The 12,791-nt window shown below is 45.5% G+C and overlaps 1 protein-coding gene across 4 annotated transcripts in view; it reads left to right on the top strand.

The window, feature by feature from the left end:
• Nucleotides 1-12,791, top strand: part of PRR5L (proline rich 5 like) — a 144,536-nt gene that overhangs the window by 61,445 nt on the left and 70,300 nt on the right. Inside the window, exon 1 of one of the 4 annotated variants that reach the window (XM_030864681.3) lies at nt 10,189-10,393. The exons of the other annotated variants lie outside the window; for them this stretch is intronic. The gene's annotated coding sequence lies outside the window, so the exon portion shown is untranslated. Of the gene's footprint in view, nt 1-10,188; nt 10,394-12,791 lie in introns of those variants that run through there. 4 annotated transcript variants of the gene reach the window in all.

The following is a 12,791-nucleotide window of genomic DNA, read 5'->3' as shown; positions in this document are numbered from 1 at the left end:
TGAAGTCTCCTTTATACTCAACAGTATTTTTTAATACAAGAGTATATTTGTATTGCAGTAATACAATAAACATTAGAGAATAAAGAAAGGCTGAAATATATGTGAATCAAACTGGGAATCAAGCTCAATACTAGGCTTCATCATAAAGGAATTGGGATTATTTATCTAGGGAAACAAACGCTATAGACAGTAAACACACAAGATCTCCTGTTTTGAATATGATGCCTCATTGCTTTTCTATTGCTACTAAAAAAATGTACCACAGTGTGCCAAGCACTATGTCAAATATTTCACATAACTCTCATAAACTTCATTTCGACTTTATAAAATCCCTGAAAACCAGATTGTGTCCGCAACTGAGACTCTCATGGATTAAGGAACTGCCCTGAAATAATGCTACTAGGTCTAAATCAAGGTTTAGGCTTCTTCCCCACAAGGAAGCATTTCTTGATGGTAAGATTTGGATTATATCAATACTAGAAGAGATGACTGTTCTGGTCAAGATACCTGTGTTGCAAAGGACAGCCTTACTCCTACGCCACTCTTAGATAAAAGAGGCCTCTCGAAGACATAAAGCCAAGCCAGGCTTTGTGGGAGCCGGGGCCAGGAAGAGTTCTCTCTCTCTCTGTCCTTCTCCCTGTCTCTGCCCCTCCCCCTCCACCTGTGCGTGTGTGTGTGTGTGTGTGTGTGTGTGTGTGCACGCACACTCATGTGTGACTTTTCTGTTGGGAGATCCTCACTCTCTGAGAATTCATTCATTCATTCCTTCAACAAGTATTTGAGTTCCTATGCGACATGGAGATCATGGACAATGTTGACAAGTAGTTTCAGCAGAATGGAGAAGACGAAAGCCTGATTGGAGAGGGTCAAAGAAAGAAAAAGAGAATAAATATTAGGGACAATGAATATGGAAAAATCTTTCAAGCTGGAAGGGTGGGAGTGGAGTAACACCCCGCTAGGAGATGTGCGGGGATGGGATCAGTTGCACAATGGAGGGTTTAGCTTCAGATTTGGCACTGGCAGTCCATCTCCAGCAATAGGAGGGAGGCGGAATATGGCTACAGATTCTAGCAGGTGCATAGGTACAGCAGTGGTGGTATGTGTGTCGGTCAGCTCAGGCTGCTGTAATAAATACCATAGACTGGGGGGCTTAAACAGCAGACATCCATCTTCTCACAGTTGTAGAGACTGGGACGTTCAAGATCAAGGTACCAGCAGGTTTGATTCTTAGTGAGGGCTCTCATCACAGCTTGCAGGTGCTGCTTTCTCACTGTATGTTCACATGGATTTTCTTTTTTTTTTAATTAATTAATTAATTAATTTTACTTTTGGCTGTTTTGGGTCTTTGTTTCTGTGCGAGGGCTTTCTCTAGTTGCGGTGAGCGGGGGCCACTCTTCATCGCGGTGCGCGGGCCTCTCACTGTCGCGGCCTCTCTTGTTGCGGAGCACAGCCTACAGATGCGCGGGCTCCGTAGTTGTGGCTCACGGGCCCAGTTGCTCCGCGGCATGTGGGATCTTCCCAGACCAGGGCTTGAACCAGTGTCCCCTGCATTGGCAGGCAGACTCTCAACCACTTCGCCACCAGGGAAGCCCAATGGATTTTCTTTTTTGAGAGAGAGAGAGACAGAGAAATACAGAGAAACAGAAAAACATATCGCTTTTGTGTCTCTTTCTCTCTTTATAAAGGCATTAGTTTTTTCATGAGGGCCCCAACGTCATGACCTCATTTAACCTTAATTAACTCCCAAAGGCCCCACCTCCAAATACCATCACATTGGGAACTAGAGCTTCAACATATGAATTTGGGGGGACATAATCATTCAGTCCAAAGCATTATTGAAATTGTTATTAGATGTTCTTATATTATCGTGCAAAGGAGGAGTGAAGGTTCTCAGATAAGAGTGAGGATGAGGAAGAAAACTTTGGAATGTGGGAGACAGTAGAAGCGTGAAAAGACTAGAGACATTTGGTGCAGGTGCTGAGTGGCGTTAGGGGCCCAGGAGGGTGGTAGGTGTGAACACACGGTTGCCTGTATTTCTCCAGCTGTTTATACTGATGTAGGCACTGAGTAGAGGAGAATTGGATTGAACAACCTTGGCTTAGCCAAGCAATGCAACGAGAAAGGGGCAAGGCAGTCTAGGGCATATGTGAAGAAGTTAATATAATAATGGAATCTAATCTGAATGAGGAGGGAAGTGAGGACCTGAGGGGTTGAGAGCCATGAAAAGGTAGTATATCCCAGGGAGTTGAAGAATTATGGGAGTGAGGGAACTAGAGGGAGAGAAGTGAAAGTTAGAGAGTGGGAGAGAGTGGGAGGCAATAGGAAATGACAAGGTCAAGGTTGACCAGGAGAGTGAGTGGCTGTGGTAGAGTGAAGGACAAGGTCATTGGAGCAGAGGTCAAGGAACTGAGCATTGAGGATACTGGAAGGATTCTATCTATGGATATTGAAATCACCAAGATGATTCTTCAATGGACATTGAATGGACATTGAAAGCACCAAGAGCAATACCTAAGAGAGTGACCTTGAACTGGGAGTGAAAGCTTCAAGGAAAGAGAAGGATAACCCACGAGATGGCAATGACCACAACAAGGAAGGAAAGTGGGTAGAATAATCTGATGGTTTGATGGGATTTTTAGGAGGAACTATGGTCTGGAAGTGGTGTAAGGAACAAGGAAGACAAGTACTCTCCCTCAAAATTCAGTGATACAAGGCGTGCGGGAGAAAAAACACCATCATTTGAGAGGACTTTGGAGGAGGCAAGGCCCTCAGGGGAGAACCAGTGTTCATTTAGAATAGTGATTCTCAAAGTGTAGTTCAGGAGCCCCAGGGAGTCTCCAAGACCCTGTCAGAGATCCATAAGTCAAAAACTATTTTCATAGCGACACTAAGATATTATTTGCCTTTTTGCTCTCATTCTCTCACAAGTCTACAGTGGAATTTTCCAGAGGCTACGTGATGTGTGATAACACAACAGATTGAATGCAGGAGTGGCTAGAAGAATCCAGCTGTCTTCCATTAAGCTGGAAGTTAAAGAGATTTGCAGAAATGTAAAACAATGTCATTCTTCCTGTGACTTAAAAAGATACATATATGTGAAGTTATTTTTCATAAAATACCTGATGGTTTTACTATAGTTATTTGAAATTAATAAGTTAATTTAAATGTTGTGTTTCAAATCCAGTAAGTATTGATAGATATAACACACACAAACAAAAGTTTTTTGGGGGGTCCTGAGACCCAAATGCTTGAGAACTACAAGGTTATGGCATAAAGGCTAATGAAATGTTCAGAGAAGTTGAACATAAAGGGGATTTTGCTGATGATGGACTCCGGGTTCCAGAGCACACAACAGAAGGCTTTGGGGAATGGGGAAGGGCTGGGAGACAGGTCAGAAATGGGAATGGAAAGACCAAATGTGGTGATGGCAGTCTGGAGGATTAATGGTGATCTTGAGCCCTGGCTTCTCACGTTGAAGGCATAGAGTGGTGTGAGCATTTCCAGGAAGCCAGGAGCACGTGCACCCAGCTCCTGCTGTGCGAGGCATGAAGCTGACTTATATGGTATCTGGGCACCTCAGTCTGAATTCTTAGAGGGCAGCCTGATAGGCACTGCTCATCTGCCTACTCCCAGGACCAGTCACCTGTCACAAGTCACAGGATGATCTGCTGCCCTATTCTGCGGAATCTGAGTGTGATGGTTCTTAGAGAAGGGAGTATGGTCTGGGCAGTCATTCTCAAATGCCTGCTACAATGATGGAGGAAAAGAAAAAAAATATTTTTGGAACAACTTTGATTATTTGGAATTTTTCTAACTCAGTTCTGCCTGAAGGTGCAGAGATGGATTGGGTGTGTGCAGATTTTACACTGTGACATGAAAACTGGGGTATATGGTTTACCATGAACGTATTCCATTGCCTCTGGACGCAAAAGACCTTCTGAGAGGTGCATCGGGCAATACAATGACAGCATCTTTGGAGGTGCCAGTGGTGAGTGGGTTGATGTATGTAGTCAGATTCTTAAATCTGCAAAGAAAATTTGGGCATGGGTCTGCACCAGTGGTTGGTTGGTAGAGGATCTAGCCCAAACAGTCTTAAGGTTAAGTCTGCCATATTGCACAACTTCTAAAAGATACCATTCGCACTGTGGTCTAAGGGACTGATGTTTTTTTGCAGCTGTGAAATGCAGAAGCTCTGATGTGAGAACTTTCCCTGTGCATGTCAGTATCTTACTTCCACATGGTTTCCTCTAACATCTTTTCGTCATAGTCTCAACATGTCAATTTATTGCATTTAAAATATGTTTAAATGGTGCCACGTTTGGAGAATGTGTTCAACAAGAGCATTTATTTCCCTAGCCCCTCCCACCAAAATGTGTGTAGGGATATAAATCAATTTCCCTCTCTACTGGACAATTCTCATCAGCCTTTAAAACATGCCTTGCTATTTATCACCCATTTAAAAATAAACCATCAATCAAACCAGCAGACTATCTTTTGACCGTGCACCCTCCAGGTACAGCCCCATTTCTCTGCTCCCCTTCATAGCAAAACTCTTTGAAAAAGTTGTTAGTATTCCCTTTCTCCATTTCTTCAATTCTCTTTCTCTTCCCAGCCCACTCTGATGGAATTTCCTTCCATACCACTCCCCTGAAAGGACCCTTATCAAGGTCACCAATGACCTACATTTTGCCAAAGAAATGTTATTCTCTGTTTTCATTTTACTTGACATTTTGACAGCACTGGACATACTTGATCAATCCTTCCTTCTTGGGATATCTTCTCGAAGCTTCTATATCACACTCCCTTGGATTTCCCTGTCTCATTAGCAACTCATTTCTTTCTATTCTGCTGGTTCCTCCTCTTTCACTAGACTCCTCTATTCTTCCCGGCTTCTCTTCTCCATTCATACTGTCCAAGGCATCATACCTAGTTCCTTGGTTTTCAGTACCATCTATATACACTGAAAAGTCTCCTATTTCTCTCTCCAGCCCTCAATGCCATCTCATGTATTCCAATGTCTCTTTAACATCTCTGCTTGGCTCTCACTTCAGGCATTTCAAACATAACATGGCTAAAGCAGAACTACTAATTCTCCTTCTAACTTCACTCTCCATCCTGTCCTTGCCATCTCAGTAAATGGTACCACTATCCACCCCATTGCTCAAACAAAAAAATGCAAGTACCACCCATGACGGTTGTCTTTACTTCACACATCCAATCTATCAGAAAGTCTCATCATCTTTAATTCTATAATGGTTTACAAGCATTATTGCTTCAAACTAATTCAAGCATCATCATCTCTTCTTTGGTCTACTGTGGCCACCTCCTTTAAGGGACTGCCAGCCCTCACTTTTCCTAGTTTATGAACCACATATCAGCCAGAGGGATCTTTCTAATACAGAAATCAGATCACATTACTTCCTATCTAAAACCCTCCAATAACCTCCCACTGTGACCCAACTCTTACCATGACTTACCAGGTCCCATATGATCTGACCCTGATCTATTTCTTGGACCTGTTTGCTAGGCTTCAACCATACTGCCCTTCTTTTTATCCCTCTAACTTGATAGGCTTCTTCTTGACTCAAGGCCTCTACACTGACCTTTTCTTCTGTTTGGAACATTCTTCTGTTCCTATGGCTGCCTTTTGTCATCATTTAAATCTCAACTCCAAAGCTACCTTCTCTGAGAGACCATCCATGATAACCAAAGATAAAGCATTTCTCTTCTTCCCTCCAATCACTCTAATACCCCATTTTATCCTCATCATAGCACAGATCAGTACCTGAAATTATGTGAAACTACCTTTATGTGTTCGTTTCCACGTTTATTGTTTGTTTTCTGCCTCTTGATGGCAGGGACTTTGTCTTTTTTGCTCACTGTGGCATGCCCAGTACCTGACACCAATAAGTGATGGTTCAATATTTGTCAACCAACTGACTGACTTGGAATTGTGGGAAGGAATAATTGAAGTCTGGATTATCTGGGGAAAATTCACGTAGGATTGCTAAAGTTCTTCTCACTTTTAAGATTTGCTCATTCAAGTTATTCTCAAAACACATTCAGACTGAATTAAATACCAACCCCTTTAGAATGGAGAGGCACTTCCCAACACTAAAAGATAAAATTGATAGAAAAAAACCCAACACACCAGAAACAGCCCATTGCTATCAAACAAAGAATGAAGCGAACGAAAACAATTGTTTTTTGTATCATCCAAAATTCTTCCCGAAAACAAACTTCAAGGTTCTCAGTTTTTCTTACTGTGGAAGTTAAAGAGAGGGCAGAAGGAGAGCAAGGGTTTTCATTGGTGTGTTAAGTCCTCCTGCTAGGCCAAAGGTCACTGATTTTATACCCCGGTGTTAGATCAGATGCTGAGCTTATTTTTCAAATGGTCCTGTTTTTATGGATGGTGCAGTGCTGTGGACATATATTGAGGGCTTATGCAAGTTCTGTATCTAGATTGGCATTTATCATGAGTAACTACATTAACTTATTTTATGACCAGAGCTCCAAGGACCTGAAAAACTATGTGTTCGAAACTGCATATGCCTGGGCACCTACCTGTGCTCCTCGCAAGCTCTGTACCAGCCATTAGCAAAGGATCTTGGATTTTCTGGGCCTCCAGCTTTCTATCTATAAAGAGGAGAAAACTTATGGAATGATTTGATGATTTTTTTCTTCATTGGAATACTTTTATGATACGATATGAGACCTTGAGGTGTCATGGAAGGAGGTCTGAACTGGAGATCAGAGCTTAAACACCTAAATTCAGCAGATATTTATTTCATACCTATTATATACCAGACCCTTAAGCTACTACATGCTATGCTTCTGCAAATTGAAGTAATTTTAATTATTATTTAGAGAGGAAAGCAGTTAATGAGACCAAGAGGGAGTATAGTATACAACAAGAGTCCTGAATTGGCATTAAGGGTCCCTGCTTTGTCCTTCCTTGTTTGTGTATAATTTTAGACAAGTCATCTAACCCTTGCTAAACTTGGTCTGATTAGGCTTGGGGGGGTAGAAATGAGTAATGGATTGGGAGGGGTAGGCATTGTCATGGGAACAAAGGAAAAGCAGGAACAACAGACCTCTGGAAGAGCAAGAATTGGATGGTGGCTTTGATCCCAAGGCAGCCCTAGTGGGGGCCTCTGCTGCTCCCCGCGCCCACTTGCCTCCCTACCTACCCCATAGCTTCCTTCACCTCAGTAGTATTCAAATTCTGCAATTCCATGCAAAGTTTGTTTATAAAGGCGTTCTCTTGCTGGGAGAAAAATGGTTTGAACCAATGCCATCCTCTTACATAATGTCTGCTGACTCAGACCTCTGCCCCCCTCCCCCACCCCTGCCCCTCCAACTATATGCCAGCATCCCTTTTCTAGCTGCATCTGGGTGGCAGGGAAGTGGGTGAAGCAGGCTGGGAACAAGAGAAGTAGAGAGTAGGGAGTGGCTGGGCTTGTGGCAAACTGGAAAGTGCATGCCCTGTTTAACAGGAAAGAAGCACTGTGGCACCAGCTAATTGTGGCTGTGCGGGCCTGCACCATGGACAATGCCAGGTCATCCAGATTTTTCCAGGCAAGCTGAAAATCCACATTTTTGCATGAAGTTTGCTGCTTTTTACGTGTTGGCAAGTAATTTAGAAAATGTTGACACCATGGGGTTCAAACAGTATACATCTAATATATATCTAGTTAGTCTACAGACAGTTTTTAGAAACTAGAGTTCAGATAAAGTCATGACCTTTCAGCTTTTGTTCTGGATACTAGGTACGTGTGTGTGTGTGTGTGTGTGTGTGTGTGTGTTTTCAAATTCCTGAAATGGAATCTGATTGGCCCAATGTACCTTTTCAGGCCAGAGTTTCTCAGAAGAGTTTATCACAGAGTTTGGCTGCACTGGGGTCAGTGACCACTGGCGCTGCCTAAGGCCTACCCTTTCAGCAGGAGCCTTGATTGGGCCAACTTCCATTTCAGAGGCTGTAGCCATGGTAAGCTGTGTGACTGATATATCTAACAAAGAACTAGAATTTCCTCCTCCATAAATGAATATTTAAGTAGCATGATCTGTATTGGTTTCTTCTAACAAAATTCTATTTCTTAATAAGAAAAAGCAATGTTCCACTGATATTTAGTTAGAATTTCGGTAAAAATGCGGGTGGTGACAAGTATAATATATTGGTATTAATGGTCCTTAGAGCAAAGCTCTGATTTGCACCAAAATGTTGGCTCCTTCTTATTTTAAGAAAATTCTGTTCACAAAATTAGCAAAACCCTTAGGGTTAGAAGAGAGTTTAACCTCTTTAAACCTCCCTTCCAATCTTTGAATATTCTTTTATGGCGTCCCCACCGAGCTGGCATCGCCTATATTGTGAATACTTCTCTTTACAGGGCGTGTAAAGGGAGCCACTTTTATCCTCGGATAGCCTGGTGATTAAGTTTTTTCTTATTGCACAGAACCCAACGCACCACATGCAGTCAGCATAGCATAAATTTGCTAAAGGAAATCTATTCACGTCTTCTTTCATACGATATTTACTGGGGAGATACTATATGCCAGGAACTCTCCTAGGATCTCGAGTAGTATCAGAGCAAATCCACGTTCTTGTAGAGCTGATGTTCTAGCGCAGAAACAAGAGGTGGTGGGAGAGACAATAAATTTCTTTAAAAAGTAAATCACATAAAATGTTACAAGGTGATAGATACAATGGAAAAAAGAAAGAGTAGAGTTGAATGAAGGGGATTGGGAGGGAAGAGTGAGCTACAATTTTAAATAGACTGAATAGGGTAGGCCTCATTGAACGACTCCCTTTCCACTTCCCAGACCTGCAGGATAATAATAGTAATAATAATAGCTTAGTATCTGTTGAATCCCAGCAGAGATACTAAGCACTTTCTCTGTATGAAATTCATTAAATCCTCATAACAACCCTGAGCTAGCTACTACTTTTATCCCCATTTTCATAGGAGCACACTAAGGGGTAGCGGTTAAATAAGTTGGCTAATATCATGCAACTAGTAAGAGATGGTGGTCGACTAACCCCGACCTTCTGGCTCCAGGCTTTGGCTCTAGGCTTTGGCTCTCAAATGCTCAATACAGCTGCTTTTCAGCGCATCTCCCAAGTCTCCTCGTTGACCACTGCCCTCTCAAGCGTTTCTTTCCCAGGCACGTGCTTTGTCCAGTGCCTTTCATTGTCTCTGATTCTTGGCATGAGGTTTAAAGTCTCTTTATCATCCTGGGGTTTGTTGAGAATACTTTAGCTTTATCTGATATCACTGGACAAGGGAGGGGGGCACCCAGAGCTTCACGAAACCCTCCTTGGGCATACTCTGACCAGCCACCCTTACATCGGTTTTGTAAGGTCACAGTGATCAAAATAAACACGAATTTTTTTTTCTCAGTTTTGACATAAAAAGACATCTTTTTTCAGCAAATGTCACTGTGGTTTCCAAGCCTAAGTGTGATGTGTGAACGGGCAGCATTTGTAAAGTATTTCCTGCTCAGCCATAGGGTGAAATTATGCAAGCCAGTAAGTCCTGAAAACAGCTGCATCAAATTCTTAACACCTGCAAAAATAAAAAAAGTTTTGAGAATAATTTTTCATTGTTTTTAATTTGGGGATTGGTTGGTTTTCTGCTGTTTCAAACTCTGAAGGACCCTCCAGTTCACTAAACCTTCCGTTGGAAAGAGAATTGGGGAATTTTAAGAGAGTTTTGCAAATCTAAGTGAGAGACTTCACTGGAATTATATTTTCATTGATGCACTTAAAACAACTTCTCCTGGAATCAGCCTCAGGACTGCTCCTTAAAGCAACGACAAAAGCCCCAGGCTTTAGTCCTCTAGTGCGCCCTGGATCACTCCCTTGGCTTCTCGGTAGAGTTTCTCTTCGTAGGAGTGGAGGTAGGTGGGGGGTCTCGTCTTGTGCGACGGGAACGCAGAGCCAAGCTCCCATGACCTGTTGCATCCTCCCCAGCTTTTCAAGTTAAAGCGCTGGATTTCCTGAAATTGTTGAACTGGATCTAAGCGCAGGCGCCCCCTTTCCCCTGCCCCCCTCCCTAGCAAGGTGAGGGTTGCTGCTGGGGAGGAGAAGTGGGAGGGGGTGAGGTGGGGCTGGGATGGGGGCTGTTGGAGAGAAACTGAAGCGATGAGCACAGGACAGGAAAAGTGGGAGGAGGAGGAAGGAGGGGGGAGGAGGAGGTCGTAAGATGAGAGAGGAGGGAAACGTGTCACCAGCTCGGCTCCGGGAGCTCCGCTGCCGCCGCGTTTGTGGACTCGCGCGGGAGAGGACTCGAGTCTGGACCGGACCCCGCGGAGGGCAGAGCCGGGAGAGGAGGGAGAGAAGGAGGCTGAGCAGAGCGCGGCGGCGAGAGCCATCCAGGTCGCTCACTGCTCTCGGGTGAGAAAACTTTCTCGGGAAGACCGGAAACTTTTCCCTGGGCGCGCGGAGTCTGGGGCGGAGGCGAGCTGAGGGTGTGCGTGACTCGAGGTGACTCGGGAGGGGCTGGAGTCAGGCTCAGCAGTGGCACGGGATCGAGAACAAAATCGCCGGGCACACCGGGCACAATCCGGCGGGGCACGGGGAGGGGCCTTGGGGAAAGCGTTACATTTGGGGGCAACCGGGTGGGGGCCCCCGCGTGGTTAAGGATCCTCCGATTGGACGCTGCAGGCGGGTACAGAGGAAGGGGCTCGCGACCACCGTGGGGGGCGCGGGGGGGTCGGGAAACGCGCCCAGCGTCCACACCTTAGGGTGGGCGAGGGATCGCTGTGGGGTGGAACGCGGGACGCCGCCGATCCTGGGACCCAGGCTGTGCCAGGAGATCGAAAAAGAAAGTTTGCTTGTCGGCCTTTCTCGTTCTCCTCTTTGGCCTGAGGGGCAGATCTAAAGAGCTGCCCCTACTCGGGCGCGGGCGATTCAGCGCCCCGAAACACCCCATCTTTTCCTGCCATTTCCCCCTTTTCCGGAGAGAGGCGTGGGAGGGGAGGCCAGAGAAGTGAGCCGCTTTGTCCCGAGCACCGCTGGACGTGCGCGCTCTGCCTACTGGGGCGGGCCCGGGCGCAGCTTGCGGAGACCCGGCGGGGTGGGCGGCTCTCCTCGCCGGCGGCATTCCCTTTCTGCTTCACCTTTCCCGCCAGACCTCCCTTTGGGGAGGCTTTCCCCTGTGCGCCTACTGTGCGCGCGCGCGCAGAGCTCCTTGCGCGCACAGGGGGCGCCCTGGAGCCTCCGCCCCTGCAGCCCGCACCCTCTTGTCCCCAGCCTTCCGCCCCTTTTCTGAGGGGCGGCCGTCCGAGGGCAGACCAGGTTGTGTTACTTGCAAACCGTGCTTCAGGAATCGGCTGTGGGGTGCCCCTGTGGTTGGCAACAGGGTTTTCCCCTTGTTCTACCCACCTGCCTTTGGTCACATGCCACCGCCTCTTCCCCCGCGGTGCCGGGAGCCCGCGTTTTGTTTGTCAGCAGTAAGGCGGTGAGTATTTATAGACGCACTACAGTCTGCGGAGTGCAAGGTTTCAATTACTGCGATGCGCCCCACAGGACGGAAGGCTCACGCGAGGCGGCTCAGCGGCAGGTCTGCTCCAGAGACTCGCTTGGAAATAGTTCTGGGCCGGAGTCTGCTGGCATCCTTGCTGGGGCAGAGTTCTGGACCTGTTGCCCAGACGGTACATGCAAATCCAAATGACCCATTGCAAAGGACCAAAGCAGTCAAGGACGCCAACTCCAGATTGTCTCCATCCCCTGCCCCTCCCCCATCAAAGGGTGCTCGCTGATCAAGCCTCAGAGACTGCCCTTTAGTGACCATCGTGGGTGCAGTCATGACATTTCACTGGCCTACATGGTGCAATATTTCACGGTGCTGCGCCCTGGTAAATTGCTCTCTGGCTGGAAGGCGCTGTTACTGACGACATGAAGCAGCAAGCGGGTCAGGAGGAGAGGTGGAACTTGCAGAAACTAATTTAGCCACATTTTAAATTTAGCCCCTGATGAGGTTCCTAGTAGACTGAGGAAAGTGCAGCCCTCCTCTCTGTGGAACCTGGCTGGCCCATCTTCTCTGGTTGCATTCAGCCCAAGAATCTGACCAAGGGTGCTGTTCAGAGTGTTTTTGTAGAATGTAGCAGATAAGGGAAACAATGCTTGATCAGTCCTCAAAGTTGTCTTTGGTTTTTTCAGCTCCAACCATTGTCCTTTCAGTGTTTTACTGAAGCTTCTGACAGCCAGAACCATTAGTAGTGTAAAAAAGAAAGGCGTTAGAAATAGGCTTGTTTGACTGGGTTCTTTCTCAAGGGCTTAGTTTATAGACAAAATTACTTCTCGAGGAGACCTCGTTTCTTTCAGATCCAGAGGGTCATGGGTGTGTATTTATTTCAATGGGTGAAATTTCAGTAATGGTCTGTGTTTGAACATTACAAAAATGTTCCCTTTATTTTAAAAAAGGGGGCAAGCGCCTATTGTGGCCTTAATATGTCTTAAACTTTGCACTAACAGACTCTGATAATATTATATAATCTGCACCAAAACAATGATGAAATAGGTACTATCATATCTGCATTACATAGATAAGCCCACTGAGGCTTAGAGAACTTAAGTAATTTGTCCAAAGCAACACACACAGGGGTGGAGCTGAGAATGGGTTCCGGATCTGTTACTGCAGCCTTGTAGTGCCAGCCTGTTCTGGAGATGTCTTTCCTTTCAGGGCCTCAGTTGTTAATTAGATCATCTTATAGTTGATTAACTTGGTGGCTTTTTTCTTTAAATATCACATAATATCACAGAGTGTCTCAATAACTGAAAAAAATAATCC

Source organism: Globicephala melas, chromosome 8 (assembly GCF_963455315.2).
Source record: "Globicephala melas chromosome 8, mGloMel1.2, whole genome shotgun sequence".
NCBI lineage: Eukaryota > Metazoa > Chordata > Mammalia > Artiodactyla > Delphinidae > Globicephala > Globicephala melas.
Note: the sequence above shows the minus strand (reverse complement) of the source record. Positions and strands in the feature narration are given on the sequence as shown.